The 12,133-nt window shown below is 38.6% G+C and overlaps 2 pseudogenes across 2 annotated transcripts; both read right to left on the reverse strand.

Moving 5' to 3' along the window:
- Positions 1 to 2,509: 2,509 nt before the first annotated feature.
- On the reverse strand, positions 2,510 to 3,485 carry LOC309857969 (thioredoxin domain-containing protein 9 pseudogene; annotated as a pseudogene). The gene has a single exon. The product of its transcript is annotated as a thioredoxin domain-containing protein 9 pseudogene (transcript).
- Positions 3,486 to 8,945: 5,460 nt separating this feature from the next.
- LOC309857968 (hypoxanthine-guanine phosphoribosyltransferase-like) lies at positions 8,946 to 10,618 on the reverse strand (annotated as a pseudogene). Its single transcript has 2 exons — positions 9,849 to 10,618; positions 8,946 to 9,616 (listed from the first exon to the last, which is right to left on the reverse strand). The product of its transcript is annotated as a hypoxanthine-guanine phosphoribosyltransferase-like (transcript).
- Positions 10,619 to 12,133: the final 1,515 nt, after the last annotated feature.

Consider the following 12,133-nt stretch of genomic DNA (forward strand, 5'->3'; position numbering starts at 1 on the left):
GTTCCCATTAGCTGTCACTCCCCTCCCTGGCCCCAGGCACCTGCTTGTCTGTCTGAGGATTTCCCTGCTGGAATTCCACAGGCATGGGCCGTACACTGTGTGGTTTCCTGCGATTGCCTCCTTGCACAGGGTTCATGTGTGTTGTAGTGTGTATTAGTACCTTATTCATTTTTATGGCTGAATAATACTTCGTTGTATAGTGGTCTCACATCTTGTTTCCAGTTCTTTACTCCTAGGAACAGTGCTGCTCTAGATATCCATGTGTAGGTTTCGGTGTGCACACGTCTTCCAAGGCGCCTGGGTGGCCCCATGTTTCCCCTGGGGCCACCTGTGACATGATTTTAATTAGCCTATTCAGAAACTACAACTTCTTTCTATATGCCCAGCGGTAGCATTCATTTGGAAAATGCTCTTTGGACCCCTAAGATGTCTTCCTCCTCCCCAAAGCTTTCTCTTCTTGCTCTCTTTGTAAAGCTCTTCCTAAACTCTTCCATCTGACCATGCTAACCATTCCCAAAGGATTCGAAGAATGTCCACGGAATCAGAATACTTAATTCTGGGAATTCATCAATTTCAACTAGTGCTTTTTTTTCCTTTTCAAGTATACCTTTTATCCTCAAATGAATTTTCTTTTCATGGTCACTTAATTGCATATTAGTGTTAGGAGGCTACATAGCATGTTCAAGGATGCGAGCCAGTCCTCCACACCTCCTAACCCAAATATCTCTTCAACATAGCACAGGTCAACTTAGCGTGCAGTCTTTTTTGTTTATGGATAAAAAATACTGCTGTAGACTCAGGATTGAGTCTCCCACCCTCCATCACCAACTCTAACTTTGACTGCTAGTAATGCATTATTAAAATGCATCATAAAATATTCAGGTCAGGAGAACCTATACTTTATAAAGCACCCAAATAATTCTGACACACAGCCAGATTTGGAAACTACTGTTTTAGACAATACTTTAAATTTATTAATGAATGGGGTGCCAGAGTGGCTCAGTGGGTTAAAGCCTCTGCCTTTGGCTCAGGTCATGATCTCAGGGTTCTGGGATCGGGCCCTGCATTGGGCTCTCTGCTTGGTGGGAAGCCTGCTTCCCCCTCTCCCTCTGCCTGCCCCTCTGCCTACTTGTGATCTCTATCTGTCAAATTAAAAAAAAATATTTAAACAAATTATTAATGAACACCTTTTTTTGATTTTTAAAGGTTTTTATTTATTTGACACAGAGATAGAGAGTAGAAGTAGGCAGAGCAGCAGGCAGAGGGAGAGGGAGAAGCAGGTTCTTTACTGAGCAGGGAGCCTGATGTGGAGCTCGATCCCAGGACCCCGAGATCATGACCTGAGCAGAGGCAGCAGCTTAACTGGCTGAGCCACCCAGGCACCCCTAATGAGCACGTTTTAAGGGAAAATATAAAAGTGAAAATCTGTCATACTATATAGGTTATTTATGAACCAACAACTTCATTCAGCAAACATTTATTGAGCAAGTACCATGTCCAAGCACTGTTCTAGGCACTAGGGATAAAGCAGTGAACCTGAAAGACAAAGCCTCAGGCAGCTGACAATCTAGTTGGAGCAGATGGACAATGAACAGTTTAACTAAATAACCTGCCCTGCACTCTCTGGTCATTCTTGGTACTCAGAGCCGTCAGCAGTGTCAACACTCACACTGAGAGTGGTTGCTGCTTTCTACAGGCAGGTGACAGCCAGTTTCTCTGATGAGGTGACATTTGAGCAGAAACCCAAAGGAGAAGAGGCCATGCATAGAGACAACAGCGACAACAACAAAACAGGAGTAGGGAAAGGAGCTTACCTTAAACTGCTAAATTATTTAAAAATCTACTATTTAATCTATAAGGGTCCTCTTCTCAAATAGAGACAGAACAAAAACAAAACAGAGAACAGGGGTGTAGAGAATATATACCAATAAACTGGGGTGAATATTCTTCAGATTGTTTTAATCAAAAGGTTTTACATAACTGAAATAACTAGACGATGACTCTAAAGCTACTCTGAAGTGTTTAAAAAATGTTTTAATAAATCATTGGGACATACACAAACATTACCACCCAGAGAAGTAGTGGTAATCCAACCAGTAATATGGTTTATATGTTTCAGGACTACACATAATATAAAAATTACTAATTTTTAAATTATGAAATCCTAAATTTTTTTTTACAGAATAAATAGGCAGTTCTTTAATAGTTAAATATATTCCAGAAGTAAGGAGTGTTTATAATTCATTTACAAGTGAGTCTGTTACACCAGTAAATGCTGTTTAGCCTGTTGTATAAAGTAAATAATGCTGTGTAAGAATTAGTCCTGGAATAGTTTGCTGAATTTCTATTTCCAATCCAGTAGATTAAAAAACACAATTGTGAATGATATAAAGACATAAGAATCATATTGTGATAAAATCAATCTCAAAAATAGAGAATCCAGACCTTGCTGGATAATTTAAGAACTCATAAGTTTTCCTCAACTTAAACATGAGTGCCACACAGAAAATATTGAAAATGTCTTTCAATGTGATGAAACTGTACAAAACTCTAGAACATGACCATTAGATGACCAATGTATCAAAACCAATGGGATTTAGAAAACACATCTAATTCTGAAGTAAGCAGAAATAAAAAGACAATTTACAAAGAATTATAACTAATTTCTAATCATCATCAGAGTCTGAATCATATTTCTTCCCTCGGATAGTTTTCTTTTCCAGCTTTGTGAAGTTTGCTCCAAATTTCTTTTGGCTCTGAAATGGTGGCTCCATTAAATTTCCACTGTAATTGAGAATATCAGAACAACCCAGCCTCCATTCTAAAGTTTCTGTGGTGAAGTCATCTGTATTTCCTAAGTCAGTAAATCCAACAACATAATCTTGTGTTTTTCCATCTTTTACCAGTGCTAGTGTGGGAATGACTTTGATACGCAGTCTCTCACAAAGGAAAGGTGCCTTTTCCACATTCAGCTTCAGAAATTTGGTCTCAAGATGTTTCTTAGACAGTATCACCAAATGTCAGTCTAATATTTTACACCTGAATGTGGTGTCTCTGTAGAAATGGCAAACCACTTTTTTACTCTCCTTGACTTCTTGAAAAAAGTCTCTCTCACTAGGGATTTCTCTGTATTCCCCATGTCCTTTTGAAAGCCACTCTTGTTTCTGCTGTTGAGCTTTCCTTAGTGCCTCAAGTCTCTTTTCTTTGAGGCGTTCCAATTCATCTTCACCCATCTGATCCAGTTTCTGAATTTCAGAATCCAAATGTTCTTCTACTAGTTTCGTAGTCTGAAGCAACTGATTTTCCAGGACTTTTGAAAACATGTCAACAGATGCATTAGCTTCCATTCTTCTAAATGGTATAGCTCAGCCTTGGTGCTGAGCTCTCGGTGACACCTGAGAATGAGGAACTGCTCCAGAAAGGCAGTCCACTCTGGCTTGACCCTCGCAGCTGCTGCCGGTGGCTGCGAACCGGCCATCACTTCCGCCTCCCGAAATCCTAAATTCTTATAGGACATCTCTTCCATTTTTATAATATAAACAGCCAATGTTAAAAAATTAGTTAACACTATATTGATGAGAGGTGACTGATACATCATTGCTCTTACCAAGGGATCTCTGGAATGGAGTAGCATTTTTTGTTAAATACTTATAAAAGAAATATATACTGACATTATTTACTATAAGAAATATTCACAGAAATGATTTTTAATTTAAAAATATGTTAATTAAGCACTAAAAATGTTTTATTTTAATCAAAAAATAGGTAAAATGATAAGCTGGGAAGTAGTGACTGTGAGTGTTGAAAACTAAGCATAGTTAGAATGACAACTGGAGAACAAATTTAAGAGTAAGCAGTGATGTCAATCCTTATCCTAGGTACAACAGCTTACTTTGATGAAACATTTGTCAATTCTAAATATCCTAACAGGAGTATTTTATTAATTTCCCATTATTCTATCCAGATACCTCAAGAAATTTTTTTCAGATCTCTTAAAAATATTCTTACTGGCGGCAGGTGCAGTGTCTGGGTGCCTCAGTTGGTTAGGCATCTACCTTCAGCTTAGGTCATGATCCCAGGGTCTGTCCTGTGACAGGCTCCCTGCTCACCTGGGTGCAGGAGGGGAGTGGAGGTCTGCTTCTCTTTCTCCCTCTGCTGCTCCCCCTGCTGTGCCCTCTCTGTCAACTAAAAAAAAATCTAAAAATAATCCTTGCTGGGGTTGCCTATATAGCTCAGTTGGTTGAGTGTGTGACTCTTTAAAAAAAATTTTTTTAAGATTTTATTTATTTGACAGACAGAGATCACAAGTAGGCAGAAATGCAGGCAGAGAGAGTGGAAGTAGGCTTCCTGTTGAGCAGAGAGCCTGATACGGGGCTCAATCCCAGAACCCCAGGATCATGACCTGAGGCAAAGGCAGAGGCTTTAATCCACTGAGGTACCCAGGTGCCCGAATGTGTGACTCTTGATTGAGGCTCAGGTCATGATCTTTGGGTGGTTAGATCAAGCCCTGAGTCAGGCTTCTTGCTCAGCCCGGAGACTGAGTTCTCGCTTTCCCTCTCCCTTTGCCCCTCCTGACTGCTCACATTGGATAGATAGATACATACATACATACATCGATAAAATCTTTGAAAAACAAAAAATGTCCTTGCTCAAACCTTATAAGCCATGGTGTTAACATTGCACCTCCTGGCAACCTCTAAATCTGCTGTGCTATTGTAGCAGCTCACTCTAACTTGCTGCACGGCAGACTGGAGGATGAGCACAATTCTACAGATGGATCCCCTAAAACCCTCTAGGAAGCTCTATGACTACTTGAGTGCTTTCCAAGTTCTGAGGAACTCCTGCTGCCTCCAGCCATGCATTCCTGAACCCCAAATTCTTCTCCACCAACTATGACATCAAGGTAAAAAGTGAAGAGAGGCCAAGTGAATGATTTAAGTTTACTCGGCACAGTTCTTGGGAATATTCTCCTTAGATCAAAATTTTTGAGTCACTTCAATTACCTTCTGAAGTAAGAGTCATGGTAGTTACTGCTGAACAGCACCCTCTCTTCATATTATTCCAGGGGACTCTTGGGAAAAGGCTTGTGGGGAAGTCAAATTAGAGTCCTCCCCAATATTGCAAGGTGTCTTTCTGTTTGTTGGGACCTCCAGAAAATTCCAATGTGAACATGTTTATATGTTCATAGACCTAAACTGAGTGGCTTGAAATAAAGGTCCATAGGAGATGATGTGTCATGATGGGAAAAATATAGGTATGGGATCCAGTCAGATCTGGGATTGAATCCTGTCTCAGCCTCTTGTTACTGTGTGATCCTGGGCAAGCTACTCTTCTTGAGACTCAGTTTCCCAGGACATGAAATAATACACAGTTATCAAGGTAACTATAAAGATTAGCAATAATATACTTAAGGCACTCAGCACATGGCTAGAACATAAGCTCTCAATAAATGCTATTATGAATAATAAGATCCACTCAGCAATACCCAGTGTATTCAAGGTATAACTGATTATATTTTCACTGATTTCCATTTCTTATAAAAGGATTAAGGTTAAAATAACTTCATTACAATAGTTTATTACCATCAAGTTCACAAAAATGATCCTGTGAATCATCATATCTCGCCCAGTCAATAAATGCTTCTTTGCTTTGATTAAGGAGAAAGAGGGAATAAAAAAGAAAAATGATTTAAATTGGGAATGGAAAATGTTACGCTGTATCTTATATCTGAAGGAATGATAAACAAGTTACCTGAAAAATATACATATTAACTTCCATGAAGTATTTCTATTTAACTATACTAAAACTATGAGCCCTATTTTAATAATAATTTCCATTAGAAAATTACTTTACAAAAATATAGGAGATGTAGTTAAATACAAAAGTCAACCTAGCCTTTTCGACTGACTTAGAAATAGCAATCATTTTTTTCTAAAGTAGGAAATAAATTTACATTCATAATTCCTTTAACTTGGGGGAGGAGTCAAGATGGCGGAGAAGTAGCAAGCTGACTTAAACTGCTTCTGTATTTATAGGACAAAAATACCAAAAGCTGCATTTCTAGGAGCTCCCTTCCTACATGGCATTCACTGGTAGCACCAATGTCACTTTAATCATGGCATATCATTCACTTTCCATACTACCTCACATTTAATAAAATATAAGATCAAGATCTCTACTTGGAGATCTTGAAACAATTACAGTCATTCAAATAAATTCTGACCTATATTCACTTTAACCTATATTCAGACCATCTCTGTCTTAAATACATAACAGCAACATCTGTAAGAGAGCTATCATCCTTCTTCTTTATTTACTATACAACAGGAAAAAAACAAGGTAATAAAGTTATTTGTGTACCAAGTACAAATCACGTAGTTCCTAAATATGTTACTATCATAGCCAAGAATTTATTTTGTATTTGAGAAACCGCTATATGACATAACCACTAGAAGTCCACATAAGGCTGGCTGCACAAAATCCACTATCAATAAACGTTGCCGGGGCGCCTGGGTGGCTCAGTGGGTTAAAACCTCTGCCTTCGGCTCAGGTCATGATCTCAGCGTCCTAAGATGGAGCCCCGCAACGGACTCTCTGCTCAGCAGGGAGCCTGCTTCCTCCTCTCTCTCTGCCTGCCTCTCTGCCTACTTGTGATCCCTGTCAAATAAATAAATAAAATCTTTAAAAAAAATAAAATAAACGTTGCCAATTTAATTCACAGTGGGGTTTTTTTCCTCCTATGGGAATATTCAATTAACTTAATAATACAAGTTAATGGAAATACTTGTATCATAGTTGACTCAGCTGGAATACAGGATGTGATAAAGCAAGAAGGCAAGTTCTAGTTACGGCTGAGATGGTAACTATAGTTATGTTACTTAATTAGAGAAGTCTTATCTTTGAAAATAGTCAAGAACAAAGCAATTGTGACATAAATTCCTATTTTCTTGTTAACAATACAATTTAGAGGAACTTTCATCCTTGAGGATTCTTATGTGGTGATGCTTTGCTGATTGTTTCATCCCAAACCCTGCCTGAAAGCCACAGCAGCAGAAAAGATGGCGAAGGCTAATCTAATGCTAACAGAGCTGGCTCGGTCTGGCTTATAAGTGGGTTGATGGGAAGTAGTCCAGCTTTTCTAAAAGTCAGTTTGAAGATGTATGCCAAGCTACTTACATCACAACTTCCTAGTCTTTACCAGGGACTTCCTGTCAAGATGGTGCTGGGTTAAAACCAGTGGCCTTCGAAGTGGGCAATGCAGGGGCAGGAAGTAAAGGACCAGAGCGATTTCCAAAGAGCAGGAGAAAACTTCTCAGGGTGGTAAACAAAATAACTATCTTGATTAAACTGATTTTCATGTGTACATACATGTCAAAACACCAAGAGGGATATTTAAATAGGTACAGTATACTGCATGTCAATTATATTTCAGTAAGGCTGTGTAAACGTTATAGTACCAACTGCTGGAGAAGTTGTGGAATGAGGAACTCTCATACACTACCAGTAGCAATGTATTTTAGAAGTCATTTTGGAAAACGTCTCGGCAGTATTACTTAATTTCACCTCTAGGTATATTCTACATAAATGCATACCAAATGCAAACACCAAATGTCCGCCACTGTATTTTTTGGAATGGCTGTGAAGTGGAAAATTCCAACTATCAATGATAGGATGGGAACATTTTGGTGCAGTTTTAACTATGGAAACCAATGAAAAAAGAATTAAATGCTACTACTAAGTCCAAGAACATGGATGACTCTCACAGCATGATACTTAATAAAATAAGTCAGACACAAATAATACATTCCATATTATTTTATAAAAATAGGCAAAAATAACTTCTGCTACTGTAATTCAAAATCATGGTTAACTTTGGACAGTGGTAATGACCAGAAAAGTACACACAGCAATCTTCAGGGCAGCAAGTACATTGTTTTGGATGGTTGTTGCAGAGCTGGGTTCACTTCGTAAAATTAAAATCACCTTTATACTTAACATTTATATACTTTATTGCATTTCTGTTCTACTTGGATTTTAAAATTTAAAAATAACTCTGTTCAACAAAATATCTATAAGCAAAATTAAAAGACAAGCCCTACCAATGCATATGGCCAAAGAATTGTGATCAGATTGCATGAGGAATGCCTACAAATAATATAGATTTTTTAATTCATTTGACAGAGAGAGAGAGATCACAAGTAGGCAGAGAAGCTGGCAGAGAGAAAGGGGGCAGCAGGCTCCCTGCTGAGCAGAGAGCCCAAAGCAGGGCTCCATCCCAGGACCTGAGATCATGACCTGAGGTGAAGGCAGAGGCTTAACCCACTGAGCCACTCAGGCGCCCCCATGTTTCACCATGGAGAAACAACAGCAAAGAATATAAAAAGGCACTTTACCTTAAAATTCTATAGTGACTTAAGTCCCAATCCCTGGATAACTTCTCTAGTTATATTCTTTCCTGGGTAATGTCATATGGTTTTAAAATGCCATATATTCACACATGACTCCCACATTTTAGCTCTCCCCTGAAATTGAGACTTGTGGATCTAACTACCTGCTCGACATCTCCAACTGATGTCTCATAGGCAGTTCAAATGTAGCAAGTCCAAGACTGAACTATAATTTTCCATCAAACTTTTTCCTCCTGCAAGTATCCCCAGTTCAGTAAATGGCAACTCCTAGTTTTCTAGTTCCAAATCTTTTTTCTTTTAACGTTTTTTGGAATTTATTAATTTGTATTTAAAAGGAACTGTTGACACAGATTCCCTGGAAATCATCTGACTAAACCCGAGAAAACAGTTAATTCTACTAAGACAGTAAAATAATTCCAAGACATATGGTTTACCCAACAGAACAGTACTGTAGATGCTGTCTCTGATACAAAAACTCACTGCTCCTTACTCTTCTAAACACACAGTGGCATAGAGTTAACAATATTCAATCACTTCTGTTCTTTCTTGAATATATAAAATAAAAATACCAATTAAAAAACTAATATATCTTCTCTTTAAATGTTTCTTACAGATACAATTTCAATATTTTCATTCAACAGTGGTGTGTTTTAAGAGATTATTATTCATTCACAAGTCAAACAATACTCCACACAAAGAGGAACAGTCTATAGGCTCATACTGTGAATAAAGACTTCAGGAATGCAGCAACGGATCTTTCTAAATTACAAAGTGGATAAAATTCTGAGAGGATACATGCAATAAAGCTCTACTAAGCAGATGGCCACAGACCTAGAACATTCTACTGATAACTTCAGTGGGACTCCAGATGCTTCCAAACTCAACATGAACTCTCATCTTAGGCTTTGTACTTTCCTTTTCCAGTTTCACTAATGACACAAACATGATTCAAATCCCTGAAGTAGTCATTATAGTCAAGGGCATATCCTACAATAAACTTGTTTGGATTTCAAATCCAACAAAGTCTGATTTATAACTAACACTTCAAGGGGTCCTTTTCACCAGCAAGCTTCCGACCTTGATGATCTTTGGATTATGCTCCTTGACCAATGAAAGCAAGGTTTGCATTGTTTTGCCAGTGTCAGTTTATCCTCAATAATCAAGACATTCTTTCCAGTCAAAGTTGAGAGATCAGGATGCCTGGGTGGCTCAGTAGGTTAACCACTGCCTTTGGCTCAGGTCATGATTCCAGGATCCTGGGATTGAGTCCCGTGTTGGTTTCCTTGCTCAGCCAGGAGCCTGTTTCTCTCTCTGCCTCTGCCAGCCACTCTACCTGCTTGTTTCCTCTCTCTCTCTCTCTCTCTTCCTTTCTCTAACAAATAAATAAATAAAATCTTAAAGAAAAAAAAAGAAAGTTGAGAGATCATCTCCATCATTTACTTTGATGTGCCCTGTTGACTGGTCATTACAATAACTCTTCAGTCTGATAAAATCTACAGTAATAGGAATGGATCCATCACAATTTCTGTTCAGTGCTTTGATACCACCCAGCAGGTCAGCAAAGAATTTATAGCCTCCCTCGAGCACACAGAGGGCTACGATGTGACGGCCTCCCATGTCTTCACATCTTGAGTAAGCTGCTCGGTCCTGTCCATAATTCCATGAGGAATAAACACCTTTTCCAAATCCTCAGCATAATGACTGAGGTATACAGAATAAGTCTAGGTGATCACCTGGTTTATCATCACTCATCATGATGCTGGGGTTGCCACTGTGCAGCCCAGTGGGCGTATGGGTTAACCGCAGCCTGGAAAGAAGGAAGCCAGGGGCGTAGCAGAGGAGGCAGAGGCTCCACAGAAGGTGGCAACAGGTGGGAAAGCTGAGCAATGTGCTTGCTGTTGCTCTCTAGGCTGCTGCTGGATTAGAGGCCTCTACTTCCCAATCCTGTAGTCATTTATAGCTCCTATCTTTTTCCATACCCCACATCAAATCCTTCAGCAAATCCTGTCAGCTCGCTCTTCAAAATCTGTCCAGAATCTGACCACTTCTCATCATTTCTACAGCTATCACAATTCTGTCTTACCTGGATTAGTACAATAACCACATAACATAGCACCCGGCTGCCTCAAAGCATTCACTCCAGTCCTCCAGCGACTTTTCATTCCACTCAGTTTAAAAGCAGCATTCGTAGCTGTCTTCAAGCCCTCCACCCCACCCCACTCCTGCCCCCATCCCTAGCATCTTCTGACTCAGTCTTCTACTATTTTGCCCTTGACCACTGTACTCCAGCCACACTGGCCTTCTTTGGAGGCTTCAAATCATCTAGGCACACTCCTGTCACAGGTCCTTTTTACTAACAATTATACATGCCTAGAATACTTCTCTCTCAGGCAGCCATATTATGACTTACGACTTGTGCCTTTATGGGCACTTTGTTCAAACGTCCCATTATTGCTGTGCCTTTCTCTCACCACCCAATCTAAAACAGTGCCACTTCCCCATCCCCATCCACAATACCCCTAGCCCTCTGTCATCCTTCTCTGCTTTATCTTTCTCCCAGGCACTCATCACCACTTTACTTACTTCTTATATATTTTACTCTTTTACTGCAGATCTCCAAAGAGGATTAAGCTTCATGAGAAAAAGAATTTGTCATGTCCACCACTATCTGCTTAATACTACTCTAGAACAGTGCTTGACATATATTGTAGGCATTCATTAAGAAACACTAATATGCAATAAACAGATTAAAAATGCTCAAACTTACTAGTAATCAACAAAATACAAATTAAACAAAAATGAGATGCTATTTCATCTGCAAGCATTATTAATTTTTGACAAGGATGTGGAGACCAAAACCAGTTCTCAGTCCCAGAGGCAGTACACAGCCATACAAACACTATGGAAAGCCCTCAGGCAATATCAAGAACAGGTACACGGGGGCATCATAAGGTTCAGCAATCTCACTAGTGCATGCCAAATTTCCTACTGTATGCCAAAAAATTTATCAAGGCACTCAAGGTCACATAATTTGTAGAAGTAAGAAATCTGAATAATTCAAATGTCTATCAGTAGAGGAACAGATAAGTAAAATAGGTAATAGTCATCTGATAAAAACCATTCATCAGCTGAAATAATGAGACAAATCTCCCATGTTTTAACATAGATCTAGAACGCAACATGTACAGTGTAAAAATAAATTTGGATGTTAAATTCAGTATTATTTTATATAAGGAAAGAATAAAATCATATGTAAAATAACCATCATTTTATATAAATAATAAAAACAAAACCATAGATGGATTCATGATAGTAGTTACCTCTAAGAAGGAAAGAAAACAGAATTAGGAAATAGGGCATAGGGGTTTCAAATTTATCTACATTTCTCTCTTTTTAAAAACATAGTAGAAAAAGTTAATATCTAGTCACTAAATAAATAAATAAATAAAATGAATTTATTTTATTATCTTATTATGTTATATTCTCTAGTTTTCTATATTAAGATTTTTCTTTTCTTTTTTTTTTAACTTTTTATTTTTTATAAACATATATTTTTATCCCCAGGGGTACAGGTCTGTGAATCAGCAGGTTTACACACTTCACAGCACTCACCAAAGCACATACCCTCCCCAATGTCCATAATCCCACCCCTTTCTCCCAAACCCCCTCCCCCCAGCAACCCTCAGTTTGTTTTGTGAGATTAAGAGTCACTTATGGTTTGTCTA

The sequence above is a fragment of the Mustela nivalis genome (genome assembly GCF_964662115.1).
Source record: "Mustela nivalis genome assembly, contig: HAP1_SCAFFOLD_1617, whole genome shotgun sequence".
NCBI lineage: Eukaryota > Metazoa > Chordata > Mammalia > Carnivora > Mustelidae > Mustela > Mustela nivalis.